Consider the following 18,705-nt stretch of genomic DNA (forward strand, 5'->3'; position numbering starts at 1 on the left):
TGGTGAATTTTGGACAATTTTTCGAATCGCGATCTTCGTTAGCATCTTTGTTTACATCAGAGTTCACCCGCAAATTGAGGCTGTCGCGGAGATCGCGATCTGAAAATCTACTTTTTAGATAATAATAAATTCGAGATTTTCTTATAAGGACTGGATAGAGCGTGGTTAAAAACCACCCTCCACGTTTTTAAATTTTTGGAAAAACTCTTTTTTCAGCAGAAAAAATAGACCTAAACTTAAAAAATTTAATAACAAATTTTACCCGATATATCGGGCAGTGTTGAAAAGGGAAATAATGTTTTGCACGACCCAGGGCCGTATCCAGTAAACCAAGGGAGATAGACAAATTTTTGAGCTCGAATTCGACTTCAATTAGATAATTCAATCAACTAAAAATATTTTAGTATTCTTTGTCATAGAATAGACAACCATTATTTATAACAGGTACATAAGGGACTACAAAATTTTTTAAATCGACTTAGCTAGATTTAGAAATCTACTAAACTAACTTCGACTAAACTTCGACACTAAAAAAATATATCTTTATTAATTTATAATTTTAATTGCACTGTATTAACATTTACATTTGGACACTGACCCCCCTATACAGGGTCCGACAGACATATACACTCGACAACTTTCCCCGCTGTACTCGCACTGCATCACATCACACTTACATCACACTCTCTCACACACATACACACAATGTTCCATACACCAACAACATCTGGCGCTGCCAAAAAACCTCAAATTCCCAGCCCCGCTACCTCACCTTCGGTAATGCCGGACGCTGCCAGGACTTTCATTAAAAGACCGGAAACAAAAAGAAGGTCGCTTGATAATATGGACCTGTATAGAAAGCAGCAGCAGTACTATGCTGACACACCGAGCGACCAATTACTCCAGGAAGTGATGAAGACGTTTGAGGATATACCCTCAAAGGTTCAGCAGTACCCTCAGATGAGGCGGGACATCAAGTCCTTCCTGGAGTCACAATCGGACAAAAGTATCCGCATACTCTTTGAGTTGAGTAAGCGGATGAAGTGTCTGGAAGCAGCGGCGTCCGGGACTAGCATACATACAGTAGCGTCATCTTCTAACAAAGAAGAAAAACTGCTGGGAAAATTGCAAGAGGTGGAAAACACACTAACTTCACGGCTTAGTCAAATGGAAGTTAACCTGAAGCATGAAATATCAGAACTTAATATAGGAAACGACGATCGAGGCGCTGACATCCTCGAACATATGTTCAAAAATTTCGAAGAGACCAAAGCCGAAATAGTTAAATCGACCGAAGGTGTCGTGGGACGGACGCAGGCTCTCTTTGAAGATCTGGCTGGTACTGTCGCCAGAGACGTCGTCGAAGCCAAAACACAAATAAGCCAGATAACAAAAGGGTTGACAGCTGAGAGCAACATGGTTCCCCAAACATATGCCAGCGCCGCAGCAACAAAACCTGGGCGTCGTCCGGCGCTTCACTCGATGGCGGTGACCTTCGAGGACAATCAAGAGACTGCCGAAGAGGTACTCGCGAGAGTGAGGAAAGCGGTCGACGCCAGGGGTACTGGCCTTAAAATAAATAAAATAAGGAAGGCAAAGAATAGCACAGTCATACTCGGCTGCGATACGGAAGTGGAACTAGATAAGGTGAGAGAAAGGATAAAAAGCCACGGTGATGGGTTAATCGTAGCGCCCATGAAGAATAAGGACCCACTCGTCGTCCTTAAAGACGTCTTTATGGACAATGACGACAACGAAATGGTTAAGGCCCTTTACGCTCAAAACGCCGACATCTTCATGGGTCTATCACAAGAGGAGATGGATTTGACAATTAAATTTAAAAAGAGGACCAGAAATCCTAAGACCTCTCACGTTGTCATCCAGGTGAGACCGAAGGTATGGCAGAGGATGACGGAGGCTGGCGCCCTCTATCTGGACCTGCAAAGGGTCAGAGTGGAGGACCAGTCTCCGCTCATCCAATGCACGAAGTGCCTCGCCTTCGGCCACGGCCGCAAATTCTGCACCGGGAATGTAGACAAGTGTAGCCACTGCGGAGGCCCACACTTGCGCGAGGAATGCGCCGACTACATCGCGGGAATTAAACCGCAGTGCTGCAATTGCTTGCACTCCAGGTTGCAGAGTACGGATCACAACGCATTCAGTGTCGATTGCCCAACCCGCAAAAAGTGGGACTACCTGGCGCGATCAAACACTGCATATATATGACCCATACACTCAGCGGAACGCACACACATGACAAATATAAACACACACACACACACACACATACACACACACATACACACACACATACACACACACTGATATAAAAGTATATAATAAATATATATGGATATATCAACCCAGCAAGTCAAACAAACACTGAACACATATGCAAATGACTAAATAGAAAAAAGCCAAAGAAATAACCCCGCAATAAGAAATGACAATAAGTATATATACTAGAGTATATATATACTATTGACGAAGAAACAATGGAAATTATAGAAACACTGAGTCAAAATGTCACTATCCCTAAGTTTAAATAATAGTACCTAACTAAAAAGACATCCTTAGATAGAGTAAATACCGGAAGAAACCATAATAATAAGTTAAAAACATATTGTTAATAGAATAAGAAACAAAAACTGTACAAAACTAGATGTTAAGAATTATGAAAGAATGAAGACAATAAACTGTGAATAGAATAAGAAATAGATAGTAAACTCTAGACATAACAACATAATACTGTACTGTAAGAAAATTAAGTTAAAACATATTGATAAATAAAGTAAGAAACGAATAATTGTAAAGAACTAGATGTTAAGAATTATGAAAGAATGAAGACAAGAAACTGTGAATAGAATAAGAAATAGATAGTAAGCTGTAGACATAACATTATATAATTGTACTGTAAGAAAATTTAAGTTTAAAAATATTGTAGCTATGTTGTATTGGACAGTGTCGTCAAAGGTGTTAAGTAAAAAAGTTATGTAGTAACATCAGTAATCAACAACATTATGTAGTAACAGGTTACAATAAACGGTCACATACGTAGTACAATTATTACCCCAACAGATAAAAATACAAGGTAGTCAAATTAGCGGGAGTCCCACCCGGCAAAGAAAGTAAGGTGATGGATAAAAGAAAGAAATAGTATGAGGCATGTCAGTGCGAGAGGCATACAAGCGAGAAATAGTATGAATGTGTTACATAGAATAATAAGGTCCTGCCGAGCCTATGGGCGGGGAAAGGCGAAAAAAAAAAAAAAAAAAAAAAAAAAAAAAAAAAAAAAAAAAAAAAAAAACAAAAAAAAAAAAAAAAAAAAATATATATAGTTACAACGGCTACCCCCACTCTTCGAACCGAAACGCATTACTGCTTCACGGCGGAAATAGGCGGGGTGGTGGTACTTACCCGTGCGGACTCTTAAGAGGTCCTACCACCAGTGATTACGCAAATTATAATTTTTGCAGATTTGATTTTTATTACACGATGTTATTCCTTCACATTGAGTTGAGTACATATTTCATTACAAAAATTGATACCCGCCTGCGGGATTCGAACACCGGTGCATCGCTACATACGAATGCACCGGACGTCTTATCCTTTAGGCCACGACGACTTACAATGACAATGACAATGACAGTGACGTCTTGCCTTCATGTGGTCTATAAGATTGTCTCCGATGCCAAAAAATAACATAATCATATCATACTTATTTGTTCGTTAATATGTTTATGTATCTGTATATATAGTATCGCCATATTACCAAGTAAACTAAAAAACCTAGAGAAAACAAATCAAAAACTAATATATGCATTGTTATTACAAAATAAGGTAGGCACTAAATTAGTTTTAAAGTTTTCCTGAAGCCATACACTTGGAAGCTCACCTGCTCAGCAATAAATTTTAAATACATTATTTATGTTTTTTTGACTGCAGGTGTTCTGCGAAATACTGTTTCCACTGTTACATATTTATAAGTTTGCATATTAAAACATTCTTTAAGCTGCAGAATTTCCCGACGCGCACGTCCGCGGAATATTCGGACAATTTTCAACTGCTTTTTTAAAAATTAAAATATTCCTGCTATATCCGAGTGATGAAAAATTTTTGTACGAGAACTTGAGAGGTGGAATGTACTGTATTAATTTCACTTTTTATTAAAACACCACAACGTACAGAGGTTGCACCTTCGCTATATTTTCCTTATAAAACCTTATAATAGGGGTTAAAGTATGAAAATTGCCGATTTGTACTGAAAAATTGAAATTCGTTTTTTGTTTTCATTTAAGATATTTATTTAATCAAAATATCTATCATTATTATCTATACACTGCTGCCATCTAATAGGAAAGCCATCTATGCCTTTGCGATAGTACTCTGATGATCTAGATTCTAAAAACTGTGTGAAAGCATTTTGTGCCTCCTGGGAAAAAAACTTTTTATCACGTACAAAATTGTCCAAATCACGAAAAAAATGGTAGTCAAATCACGAAATGGCGTCTAATTGCAAAACCCCTAATATTAGATTGAGATTTGAAGGTTGGAGCAACTGTTGTACAATTGAAAAGTAGACTAAATGTCTCAAGCGGGTGGCGGTATTCACTTTGTGATATCTAACGGCTCCAAAAGTCATTTAACACCAGGTGTGCGGAGAGTTTGTTCTTCCATCTAGTGAAATCAATAAAATCTGTTTTCATTTCAATTAGAGTAGTTGCATTTACTTCATTCTCGAACACGTTACGTTGTGTACTAAGTTTAATAGACCTTAGTGTTTCTATGATTGTAAAAGAAACTACGATAATTATAATATACTAGCGACCCGCCTTCGCTTCGCTTCTGAAACTGTAATTTATTATTGATTTCTCCACTATTTAATGGATGTTATTATAGATATAAACCTTCCTCTTTAATCACTCTATCTATTAAAAAAAACCGCATCAAAATCCGTTGCGTAGTTTTAAAGATTTAAGCATACATAGGTATATAGGGACAGAGAAAGCGACTTTGTTTTATACTATGTAGTGAAGAGAGTAAAAATGTAATATATAATTTAAATAAAAATATTAGATTAAATTTAACCTAAAACTTAAGAAACCCGGATATTTTAATAGTTAATTTATTTATAATTAATTGTCCTCCGGGCTTAAAGACACGTTTGAGTGATGTTAGATTTGAGTAGAGTTACTGGAGACAAACAAATAAACGAACAAAGGGACAAACCCAACTACAACATCGGTGATTTGTGGTCGGACACACGATATGATCTTCGGCAATCTTTAAACACACGTAGGAAAGTAACTAATGATCCCTCATTATGATTTATTACCATTAAATTATTTGTGAATCGAAGAGTGACATAATATGTAGACAGTAGACGGGAAAAAATATACGTATTTTGTTTTTCCGCACACAAAGCTTCCTCTTAAAACCTGGATTCGATTGTGAAAATGCAGAAACAATATTAATTTTATTTAAAAACGTTGAAAAACAATGATGATCGATTTATAATGGCGTTTGCATAGGAATCGCTGTCCTATCTAGATTCCTGCCACGAAATAATTGTGCGTTAGAGTAGGATAGGATAGGTTATGTAATTAATCATCTCTATCTATACTGTGGTATTTATAGACTCATATGGTTATCGTGTAATATTTCCTGATGTGCTGTGAGCTATTAATAACCCATAATAGCAAATGAATCATCCGATTGTGGCGATTAGGCTATCTTTTCTTACGATGATTACGCATTACGACTATAAAACGAATTAACCGATATTCAACACAAAGTAACCCTCCAAAACTACCCAAAAAAAATTATCCAGAATCTACCAAATCATTGAGCAAACAAGCCATAAACGATGTAAGCCTATAAATAGGCGCCTTTAACAGTTAATGATAGGTCAAACAAAGTGGTTTTCGTTTAGTTCACTAATGGTTATATTTCGCTCGACATCAACATGTTGAGTCATCGCCCTAAGTGATCTCCCTGTCTGTACACGCCCTGTAACTTTGCTAACTGCAAATAAGTAGTGCCGATGTTATTTATGTATACACGATTTTTATTAGCATAGATAGAAAAATAAGAGCACTATTCACAACGACACCCAAGAATGTTTAAGACTTACAATTTATTATTTTATACTTAGTTATATTTTATTGGTTTTCATACCACTTTGCCCGATGAATTGGAAGATTTTATACTAAGTTTTTTTTTTTTTATTGCTTAGGTGTGTGGACGAGCTCACAGCCCACTTGGTGTTAAGTGGTTACTGGAGCCCATAGACATCTACAACGTAAATGCGCCACACACCTTGAGATATAGTTCTAAGGTCTCAGTATAGTCACAACGGCTGTCCCACCCTTCAAACCGAAACGCATTACTGCTTCACGGCAGAAATAGGCGGGGTGGTGGTACCTACCCGTGCGGACTCACAAGAGGTCCTACTACCAGTAAAAAACCACCGATGCTCTAAATCATGCCCAAAGACTTAAATGGAAATGGGCGAGCCACGTAGCGAGGTTACAAGATGGAAGATGAACCAAAAGAGCTACTTCGTGTAGTAGTCCAACAGGAAAGAGACACAGACGTAGACCTCACACAAGATGGCAGGATAACATCACAAGGACAATAGGCACAAACTGGATGCAGGTGGCCCAGAATAAGGATCATTGGTTTCTTGTCACAATCACTTCACAGTCACTTGTCCGTGTTAATACAGTTGGGCTAGAGGAGAAAAAAACCGTTGAAATAATCAGATATTTTCTTTATCGTTATCGTTAATAAAATACGTGTCTAAATTAGAAGTTACTATTTTAGAATTATCTACTATGTAATGGTCTAAATCTCGTCTTTTGAGCGAATCTTCTTTAAAAGATGAATTGGAACGGAAAATAAATTTGATTCATCTGCAATCGATTATACGAAGAAGCAGAATAAAAAGAGATAAAAGCTAATAAGTTCCTAGTAAAATAGCGAGATTTTTTTGAGATTTCTCAATCTTGTACTATTTCACACATGAGAAATTGTTTTTTCACATAACAAATAAAATATCACTATTTTAACAAAATAAAACAGTTCTTATTGTTTCACTCATCGCATTCTTGCCAAAACGTTTATATAATCTACGTCGAGGGCAACTTTTTTATCATTCTATATGGCTACTCGTATTTCAATTGTATTGTAATAAAGCCAACTGCTGTCTCGCCCTCTAAAGCTGAAGGTTTGAACAGTTTGACCAGCGGTAAAAATGGATTAACGTGTAACCCCGCCTATTTCCGCCGTGAAGCAGTAATGCGTTTCGGTTCGAAGGGTGGGGTAGCCGTTGTAACTATACTGAGACCTTAGAACTTATATCTCGAGGTGGGTGGCGCATTTACATAGTAGATATCTATAGGCTCCAGTAACCACTTAACACCAGGTGGCTGTGAGCTTGTCCATCCGTCAAAGCAATAAAAAAAATTAAAAAAAAATCTACCTAAGCTGACAAAAAGCTTTATCAATTATAATTACTAAAGTAAGCTTTCACACTATGTCCTTATCGATATTAGTATTGGAGTGATCCTCGAAGTCATTCGTGAACACTTATCAGAAACTTTAGAAATTTATTTATTACTTTAAAATTTTAATTTAAATCTATACTAATATTATAAAGAGGAAAGATTTGATTGTTTGTTTGTTTCGAATAGGCTCCGAAACTACTGGACCGATTTGAAAAATTCTTTTTTCATTAGAAGCCGACATTGTCCCTGATGAACATAGGCTACTTTTTTTGTTTTTTTTTTTGGTTTCATGTGTGTTTTAATGTTTCCGAAGCGAAGCGAGGGCGGGTCGCTTGTTTATTAAATATAACTTCTTCTCAGCCGTACAATCCTGGCGGAGTGGTTGTGGTTATGTATGTCTTATTGCTTGGTTGCGGCTTTTCAGAGACTTCTCTATCTCCCTCTATTTGTGGCGGTACGTGTACATTCAGTAAGGGAACACTTAGTAGATTGCTTAAACAAGTCTGTCCACCTTGTGGGTGATCGGCCGCGAGAGCGTTGACCGTCTACTATATAACTAATATTACTTAAAAAAAAAAAAAAACCATTTTGTATCGTGAAGATGAAAATGACACATTTACGAAAACCAAAACTTCTTTAGAATAAAACTTGCCACGCATTCTTCATTATAAAATTACAAGAATTAAAGAAATTGTTATTTATTTAAATCAAACACGATCAAAACTGTACTTTAATCTTAAGTAACTAGGTTAAAATAATATTCTATATTCATTGTTTCAGGTAACCCTCAAGTACCTTCGATTATCATCCAACGTTATTGTACACTAAATTATTTGAATTATCTGGTTGTCCCGGTATTTCCAGTGAGTATTAAAAAAAAACTTGGTTCTACACGAGTCAGATAGTAGTTTATACTCGCGTACGTACGTAAGCCATAAAGAAGCGTTTACTACTTCACACGGATTGATCTGATATGTAAGACACAAAATGTCCGCCAAAGTATCTAAAGAAATGCTAATTAAAAATATTTAAATGTTTACATACGTTTATTTCCTTGCAAATTATGAGTAAGCTTCAGTTTTAATTAATCTTTATTATTTTTAATGTAGCAGTTATCTTTTTATTATTTTACTGTCTACTGTCTACTGTTTACTTTAAAGTCGTTGTGGCCTAAAGGATAAGACGTCCGGTGCATTCGTATCTAGCAATGCACCGGTGTTCGGATCCCGCAGGCGGGTACCAATTTTTCTAATGAAATACGTACTTAACAAATGTTCACGATTGACTTCCACGGTGAAGGAATAACATCGTGTAATACAAATCAAACCCGCAAAATTATAATTTGCGTAATTACTGGTGGTAGGACCTCTTGTGAGTCCGCACGGGTAAGTACCACCGCCCTGCCTATTTCTGCCGTGAAGCAGTAATGCGTTTCGGTTTGAAGGGTAGGGCAGCCGTTGTAAATATACTGAGATCTTAGAACTTATATCTCAAGGTGGGTGGCGCATTTACGTTGTAAATGTCTATGGGCTCCAGTAACCACTTAACACCAGGTGGGCTGTGAGCTCGTCCAACCATCTAAGCAATAAAAAAAATTACTATCCTCTTCTTTGTTTTAATATTAATATTTATACTTGTTTATTTATTACATAAAATGGTTAAATACGCTGTTCAGAACGCTGAAGAGAGAGAGAGAAAGAGAGACGCTGAAACAGACAGGATCGTGTGCGTTCCTAAACTATTTAATTAATCTAGAGGTCCCGCAGTAGTCGAAATTCGACTATAATTAATTGGAATTGTAAGTTTGTACACTATTATGATTGCATTTTATACTTCTATAATCACAAATTTCGCCAAGGCTATTCTTTAAAAAAATATTAATAAAGACAAACAATATGTATTTAATTTTAATCTATTCTCAATTTGACCACAGACGTCAAGAACGAAAGTTTGACAATAAATAGTATGCATGCGTGTGTGCGTCAAATACATGGTATGTAGTGTGTGTGATGTTTTCTTTATTGATTTAATGTATCTTTTATGCATTATTTTAAAAAAATATTAGCATTGTGCACTTCTTCTCTATATTCTCTATAAGTGTGGAAAATATCAAACTCCTCCGTCATCCTCGCAATTTTCGTAAAAAGGGATACAAAGTTTTTGCTTCACGTATTAATATATAGATTTTCCACCAGTACCAGTATATAATTATGCTACGAACTCGTTTCAATTTCAACTCCATAATAATTGCCTGCATTGTTACAACATCGAATCATCGTTTCAACATCTTTATTAGTTGAAAATGTCACGCTCCGTTAAATACATAATATGTACATCGTGAGGGAGATTTTTGAAGTGAAAACTTCTTTAGAATCGTTGTGATTTCAAACCGGATGCAACGGAAAAAACGACAGGTAAGAGACACAAATACAAAAATGTGTAGGATGAAGCCAGCAAAGAATGAGACAGAAATATACATACTATTTAATACAGCGCCATCTGTGAGATTTTTTTAATACTAACGTGTGTATGAAAGCTCTTGTAGTGAATTTTAATTTAGGATTATACGTGAAATTAAAATATCAATTCACAGAGGGCGCTACCTTACAATTATTTACTAATGACAAAATTTTACATATACTTAAGACGTTTAGGATAATTGTATTTTAATTTTGGAAGGTTTCACTTCTACCACGTGTGAATTGCACACATTTTGTTTTTTTTTAAATTCCATTGTACGGTACTCACGTGCAATAAATCATTCGGAGTCATAATAAAGCTAAAAATCGCTGGAACCTTTCGTTTCATTTAAATACAGAGGCTTTATTTCATGGCCCAGTGAATACTGGGAAAAAAACGTGAAATATCTATTGCGATTCGTGCACAGACGTGAAAAAATTGAAGTAGGCTACGGTGACTGAACTCTATTCCAATTGTTAATCTGCACGTTACGTTGCAAATCATATTAATATAATCGAATTTTGCCTGATGTGCTCATGCCGGGCGATGCGACCGTGCCGATGTTCGAATTCCACAGACAGATAACAATTTCTCTAATGAAATACGTACTTCATTCGTGTTCACAAATGACCTACACCGTAAAGAAATAGCACAGTTAACAAAAATTGAACCACGAATAATTATAATTTGCGTAATTACTCTCTCGAGACTGACTCGGTGGTGTATCTATTAGCGCCCCTGACTGTCGCGCCTAGGGTCGCGGGTTCCATTCCCATGTCGGGCAAACATTCGTGTGATGAACTGGTTTGTTTGCTCTATGCTGGGTGATTATTATTTATATATTAGTCGTATCTATGTATGTAGGTATGTTAGTCTCTGGTACCCATAACACAGATAATCCTAATTTAGAGCCGGTTGACCGTGCGTGATTTTTTTCCCATTATTATTATTATTACCATATAATTGAGAGTTAGACTTAAAGTCGTAAGGTGGGTCCCAGCATTCACATTTTTATGTATTTAAAGTACGTTAACTTAACACAAGGCGGACCGTGATTTCGTTCGCTCTAGATGCTGTGAGTGTCTTATTTAATTAATATCCTATTTTTAAATTTATGTATAACTGTCCCACCCACCCTATAAAGCGGAGAATATGACTGCTTCACGACAGAAATATCCCATTTCTCAAATTGTCCTTCTATAAATATTTTTATTGCCCTTGTAGGCAGACGAGCATGTGGCCCATCTGATGGTGAGTGGTTACCGCCGCTCATGGACATCAGCAATGCCATGGGCAGAGTCAGGCCGCTGCCTACCGTTATAAGTTTTAATAACTACACATAAGATTACTAAATGAATGTTTAAGCTATGTGTGTATACAAATTAGCTAAGAGCCGATTAGTCAATTTCAATTCAATTAGAAATTTTCTCCTAAATTCAGCAGATCATAGAACTTGGAACACAGAAATTCCAATCAATATAATGCAACGGGAACTGTTAAGATGAAGATTAACCCAGCAAGACTTCCGCGGTCCGTTTCGTTCTGACCGCTGAGTTTAGATTTCCGTTATGTACTGAATTTGCAAATTATTTCCCCGTCTTTGGGATATCAAAATGTTCTGACAGTTATTATTTTCATATAACGCTTTTATTTCTCACGTAAAGTTGTGTTATAAAAGATAGCCTAAAGCAGTCTGTTGACATCTTATTATCTGTACGTACTTTATTTGCTGTTGGTTTTCCTAAGAAATAAACAAATAATGATACTCTTTACAAATATAATTATACTTACTGTTATGATTTAATCTCGCATTTAGTTATTCGGATGTTTCGAATACTTCAATACTTCTCGTGCTCGTCCACGGACGGCTGTCGACTGTAAAACCGTGAAATTAATTTTAATTACGTTGGCGACTCGTGAAAACAAATGGAAATACTTCACAAACAAGATAACTCGAATATTGTGATATTTTTATTAAAAATAGCTTTATGTTCTACTTCAACAATTGTGCTTTAAAACGATGAGCTGTTTACGGACATCTATCATTGCAGATTATAATTTAACATACATACAGTATTAGAAACACTACCAACAGTCCTTAACATAATGTAAGATATTTCACCCCAATCGTTTTTCTTCTGAAATTAAACAGTAAATAGTACAACAATATTATCGAGAATATTCTACACATCTCTAGTAGTAGTTCCCGCTATCTGACATTAGATTGCGTTGTACTTCTCGAGAGTTCTAGGTCCTTCGATATTCGTTCGACTATTCGGCGATAGATGGCGTTACTCTTACCGGCGTAACAATATGTTCAACGATTTATCATTTATTAGAGAAACAATATGTATAAATCCCACTACCCAATTGCAGTTTCAATATTACAGTACGGACAAACATTTCAATCAGTTTTAAGGTATGAACAATAATGGTCAGCTAATTAGAAAAAACAACAAAAAAGTATAAAAAACAACATTTTTTAAGTATTAGTAATTAGTATTGTTATTTACGGAATAGGTAGCTACTATCCACAGCCTACCAATAGTTATAATTAATTTTTAGTGGCGTATCCCTTATTTTCAATATCAGCGCTGCAACGACATGACATTGATTCAATCAATTTCATACATATTTCTAGGGGGATTGAATTCCATGCTTCAACAAATGCTTTTCATATAGTTCGTTTTGACTGGTGCTACGTTTGTTTGAGTCTTTCACAATATTTAACAATAAACCAGAGATTTGCTATCGGGTTTAAATCCGGACTTTTGCTGGCCAGTCTAAAACGGATATCCTGTTGGCTAAGGAAACATCTGGCGTTATTGGTCGTGCGCTTAGAGTCATTGTCATGCTGAAAGATCCAGGTTACAGGCAAATGATCGTCCGAATAAAGAATCATTGTGTGCTCTAAGATATTTTTGTATTGTCATTGATCTATTGTACCTTTTATCTTCCGAACGGGTCCACATCCGGAAAAACACCCCCAAACTTTAATGTTACCGCCACCATGCCTGACTATACTCCTTGTGTATTTATAATTAAAAGCATTGTTTACAGGACGTCTAACATAGCGCTTTCCATCGGAATTTACCATATTTATTTTTGTTTCATCCCAAAATAACACTTATTTCCATTCTCGTACCGTTCAATCAACATATTTTTAGCGAATAATAATCGCCTTTCTCGGTGTTGCTTGGTAAGAAGCGGTACCTTTCGAGAGTTTCTTCTAAACAATTTAGCTTCCACTAATATTCGGCGTATCAGTTTTGACGAGATATTTGTCGGGTCATCATGTGAAAAAATTTCATTTTTAATCTGGTTAGAGCCTTTGCAGCACGAACGATTAGCGTATCTTCTCTGGGAGAGGTTTTTCTTGGCCGAGCCTTTCTAAGAACATTTTCAATAGTTCCATGTGTTTTATAATCACTAATTGCATTAAAAACTTTCTTAACAGAACAATTTAAATGCTCAGCTATTCTTCTGTATAGTATATGTACTGTATGTACTGTATACTAATGATCTATATGTAAATTAACGATTATTCGCCTAGTCGACGCGTCACAATTCTTATTTTTGCCCATCTTGAATTGCCGCCAAAATAATAGAAAAAGTCAAGAAAGAAATGTTATTCTCCAATTTCAAAAAAAGAACGAGCTATGGATGCTTTTTTAAAATGTGTTAGAAATTAATAAAATTATAGCTGTTCATTTTTTAACATATATCAATAATTTTAAACTTATACGTTCCGTTATTCATGACACTGTATAAATTTTTACTATTAAATTTATGCAAAACAAAATTTTCCGTCGTAGTACATGAATAATGAAACATTTTAAGCATAAAGTAGAGCAGCGACGGGAAGCTTATCAGGTTTAATGCATTGTACACAGTTTTCATTGTTTAGTTTATTCGTATAAGTTTAAAATAAAAATATTATTATATACGTCGGAGAAGCCACATTTATTAACACCATCATCAGACATCATAGGGGCGAATAGCGTGATCGAGCCAAGAGAAATATTGAGTACACCAAACACATTTGTTGTCTTAGAACAATTTAGAAATCTTCTCTTGACGTTAGCGAAAACGAATGACAGTTCTTAAGACGGAGGCACCGCTATTCAAGAAGGCTGGTTGGTAAGTGTGATGGCGTCTACGCGCCTCCATCGGCTAGGCTCTGTCGTAGCACGAAGTTAGCCGAGCTTCGACGATACCGCGATCGTGCTGCCATCTCTCGGGAATCGTGCGGCGTTTCGTTTAGCTACCAAACTAATGACCGTCTCTGACACATGTATACTTTTTTAATTGCAACAGACACGTCATTTCGGATCCTCCCGATCCACTAACGGTGCTTTTAGGTACCTCAAGCATCGGTCATCGTTCTCGTCGAACCTGATGCTTGCGACGAAGGGCTCGACGAGTAAAATAACCCTCAGACACAGTCCACTGAGTTTCTCGCCGGATCTTCTCAGTGGGTCGCGTTTCCGATCCGGTGGTAGATTCTGCCAAGCACGGCTCTTCCTAGGGTTCGTGTTAGCAACGTCGTAAGGTTTGAGCCCCGTGAGCTCATCTACTAGTTAAGGTTACGCTGGAATAGCCTCTCAAGGCTACCAGTTCAGGTAGGAAAAAAAAAATTTTTTACTAATGCATATTGAATATAAAGACTTATTACGAACTAAACCTTAGGTAGTGTAATAGGTTTTATTACATGGCAATGATCATCAATAATCCAACATTAACTCCAATTTATATAATGCCACACTGTTGACATTTCGATATCACAATTTCTAACCTAATCCGTATTAGAAAATTTAGTGGTCGGACGGATTCGCTGAAGTGGTCTATCGAATAAATTGCCTGCAGTAATGTCGGTTTGGTTAAATTCTTTATAGTCCCAATCCGAAGTCGGGCGATGTAATAAATCGGGATCGGATCCACAGAACGATGTTCCCGGGTTCTGGCCCGGAATCCACACCGTATATTAAACACACCCGGTTACCAACGTAAACATTCTTGTTTCTCAATGTGACTCTTGTACCGGGAAAAGGGATCCATCTTAAAAGAGTCAAAACTGAAGAAATTATCAAGTTTTTTTTATCGCATAGGTGTGTGGACTAGCTCACAGCCCACCTGGTGTTAAGTGGTTACCGGAGCCCATAGACAACTACAGAGTAAATGCCGCCACCCACCTTGAGATATGGGTTCTAAGGTCTCAGTATAGTTGCAACGGCTGCCCCACCCTTCAAACAGCATTACTGCTTCACGGCAGACATAGGCAGGGCGGTGGTACCTACCCGTGCGGACTCACAAGAGGTCCTATCACCTAGGTGTACTCTACACATGCGATGTAATTCTTAATGTGTATATTATAGTTTATCAAGTGGAGTTGTTAAACAAAAGGCCTCTGATATAATAGCACGAGCTAAAATAATCTTGATTATCTATTAAATCAAACACGTGCTTACTATAATACTTACTAATATTCATCATCATTCTCCTGTGCTTCTCCTAATCACCTGGGGTCGGCGTAACATGTTGTCTCCTCTATCACATACCATTGTGTTACTTACGAGTATATTTAAATAGACTTAAATAATTTACTTTCTAAATTTATATATAACTAGCTGACCCGGCAAACTTTGTGTTGCCTTAAATAAGATTTCTAGGGAAATTCTACTGTAGAAAAAAAAACCTCATTTAACCACATAATACCTCATTATAAACGTTGATCGTAGAGGGGTGAAAGTTTCAGAGTAATATGAATTTTTTTATTCTACGTCATGACAAAATAAAAACAAAATTCTCGCAAAAATTTTTAATGTTTTTAATTAGCAAATAAAAATAAGGGTTGATCGTAGAGGGGTGAAAATTCAGGGTTGTATGTATTTTTGTATGTTGTATCATAAAAAAATAGAAATTAAAAATTTTGAATAAAAAATAAAAAAAAAAATTTAGGGTTGGACTACCTCTAACATTTAGGGGGATGAAAAATAGATGTTGGCCGATTCTCATAGATACCGGATAAGCACAAAAAATTTCATCAAAATCGGTCAAGCCGTTTCGGAGGAGTATGGCAACGAAAACTGTGACACGAGAATTTTATATATTAGATAATTAAATATAATAAACGGACATCGACCTTTGTAGATTATAGTTTAATAACCTTCTAGATGACCTTCTAGATAGAACCTAGATTTGATGGGCTGTATGTTGCTGTTGATCGGGTGCATTGGAAGTACATCGCATGTGGTCGCGATCCTCAGTAGTGAGGGAACGATATAGAAGAAAGAAGATGTTGCTGTTAATGGGCTCAAGTGGACCGTCAAATCCTCTACCCCAATAATAAAAATATTCTTATAATAAAATTATTCAAAAACTTAATTCGTAATGCTCTAAGATATTTTTATTAGGAAACACTGCTTGCCTTTTCGTGAGGAGTCCTTTTTGTCTTACGGAGTGTAGAGATTTTGTCCGTTCCATTAAAATAGAAAGTCGAAGCACGAAGTTGTTGGATGGCCGCCGGCGAAGCACTCGCTTTATCTCTTGCAAGTACATTTCATGCTATTTTATTATAGTATTCTGTATTACGGTCATCAGACGCTTCTATTACTTAAGTTTGCTGTAAAATAATATTTTTTTTTTTTTTTCCCTCATACATATTTCAACAGGATTCGTCTAGACTTTAATCTAAATTAATTTAAAATTAAAAAATAACCAAAGTGTCTGATTCATAAGTCCTTATCACAGTCACTGGTATTGTTATTCTTAAATTAAAAGTTTTGAAGGGGGCAATACCGATCCACGTTCGTATCGTAATACGCTTATGTGTACCTTTCCTTTATGAAGCACGCAACAAGTTGTAGCTTTATAATCTGTTTTACCGTTCATAATCCATAACGTAATGTTTATGGGGATGGGGAATGTATTTTGGATCTGCTTTCGTTAATTTCCGGTAATGTAAGTCACGTTGAATACAATATTTGATGTTTGAATAAAACAATTATAAGCCAACTTCTGAATAAGTTGATACACATCTAATTATCTATATATATAAAAATGAATTGCTGTTCGTTAGTCTCGCTAAAACTCGAGAAAGGCTGGACCGATTTGACTAATTTTGGTTTTTAATTATTTGTGGAAGTCCAGAGAAGGTTTAAAAGGTAGATAAACATGAAAATGCTCGGAGTTAAATAAAAATAACAATTTTGTTTTCCCTTTGATGTGTCCCTCGTCGAACGGATTCCTTTTATTTGTTTTAAGTGTATTTTATACAAAAGTTTAGGTCTTTTATTTATCGATTGAGGCACTACGAAGTCTGCCGGGTCAGCTAGTAATTCATAAATTAATAATGCGTATAACTCGCACACAAGTAACAGATTCTTGTAACAAGCTACGGAAGGAATGAATAAAAGAAGAAAGAATGAAGAAATAATTATTTTAAAACTCTTTAATTATAGTTTTTTAGATCTCTACATAGGATACCCATCGCGGCTTATGACGTCAACATCGTTGAAGTGCAAGTGAGATAGAGCAAGAGATAGTCCTATTTTTTTTTGTTTGTTTATAATTTAATATATATATATAAAATTGAACTCTCAACCTGGAACGCGTAATGTTTTAGCGGCTAAAATAGCCTTAATATGGGCTCGCTACGTGCAAAGCCACACGATGGAAAGGACCAATGGGGAAAAGGAATGTTGGTCGACAATTAAGACGATGGGCTGATGACATAGCACGCGTAGCAGGAAACGACTGGATAAAATTGGGTAAGGACAGGGAATGTCATGGAAAAGGATGGAGAAGACCTTTTCCCAAATAAAGGTTCAAATCTCAAAATAGTACTTATATTAAATAATTAATTAATTATAAGTAACCTTTTAATTTTAAGCTGCAACTTACTAACAAACATTGTGTTATAAATCGAGAATGAGATTTGGATTAAAAGGCTTTATTATTATTATTATTTATTATACGTGCAAAGCTACTCGATTGTAAGATACAAATGGTGAAGCGCTACTTATGAACTAGTGCTTATGAATCAGAAGCTCACGGAAATCGGTCATGGACACTTCCTTCGACAACTTACAATATACAGGAAAATTGTTGAATTTATTATAAAAAAAAGAACACTATATTCCTAACCTAAAACTACATGTTATTATCCGCAACATGCTTCGTCAGATTACAGAAATAAAGTTATCAGCAACATGCTTCGTCAAAAAGTACAATACTTACTTTCAGCTGCAAGCGTCGTCATAAGTAACTTACAATTGTCTGATCGTAACTATTTTGTTTTGTATAAACCACATTATTTAAATTGCACTTTGTAATACTTAATGAAAACACACAATGAAACAAGCGACGGACATCTTTGAATTCTTAAAGAGGCAATCAAAATGAACCGTATGTAAATAGTTTATATTCTTGTTCGATAAAGTTAACGATCCACTTCAGTTAAATTACTTCAGTTAAACTTTCTAAGAATAGAATAACTCTCATTGTAATGAACTTGCATTGAAGTTTAGCTTTTTGTTAATTAAACTGTCTTTTCAAAGGAATTTTACTTTGATAAGCTATTTAAGTTATCCTCGAATGTATTTACAGCAAAATAAGGTGTAATGTATAATATTTTCCTACCTTGATAAGTATTTAATTTAATATTAAAATAAAAAATTTAATGTTAAATTGTCGCAAAGTTACGCGCTAAAATGAAGAGATCTCAAAAGATAAATAG

General features: G+C 35.8%; 1 protein-coding gene across 1 annotated transcript in view; it reads left to right on the top strand.

Annotated features, from left to right (window-relative positions):
• LOC101742112 (inactive dipeptidyl peptidase 10) overlaps positions 1-18,705 on the top strand; it is a 204,992-nt gene that overhangs the window by 130,957 nt on the left and 55,330 nt on the right. The window lies entirely within an intron of this gene.

This window comes from Bombyx mori, chromosome 4 (assembly GCF_030269925.1).
Source record: "Bombyx mori chromosome 4, ASM3026992v2".
NCBI lineage: Eukaryota > Metazoa > Arthropoda > Insecta > Lepidoptera > Bombycidae > Bombyx > Bombyx mori.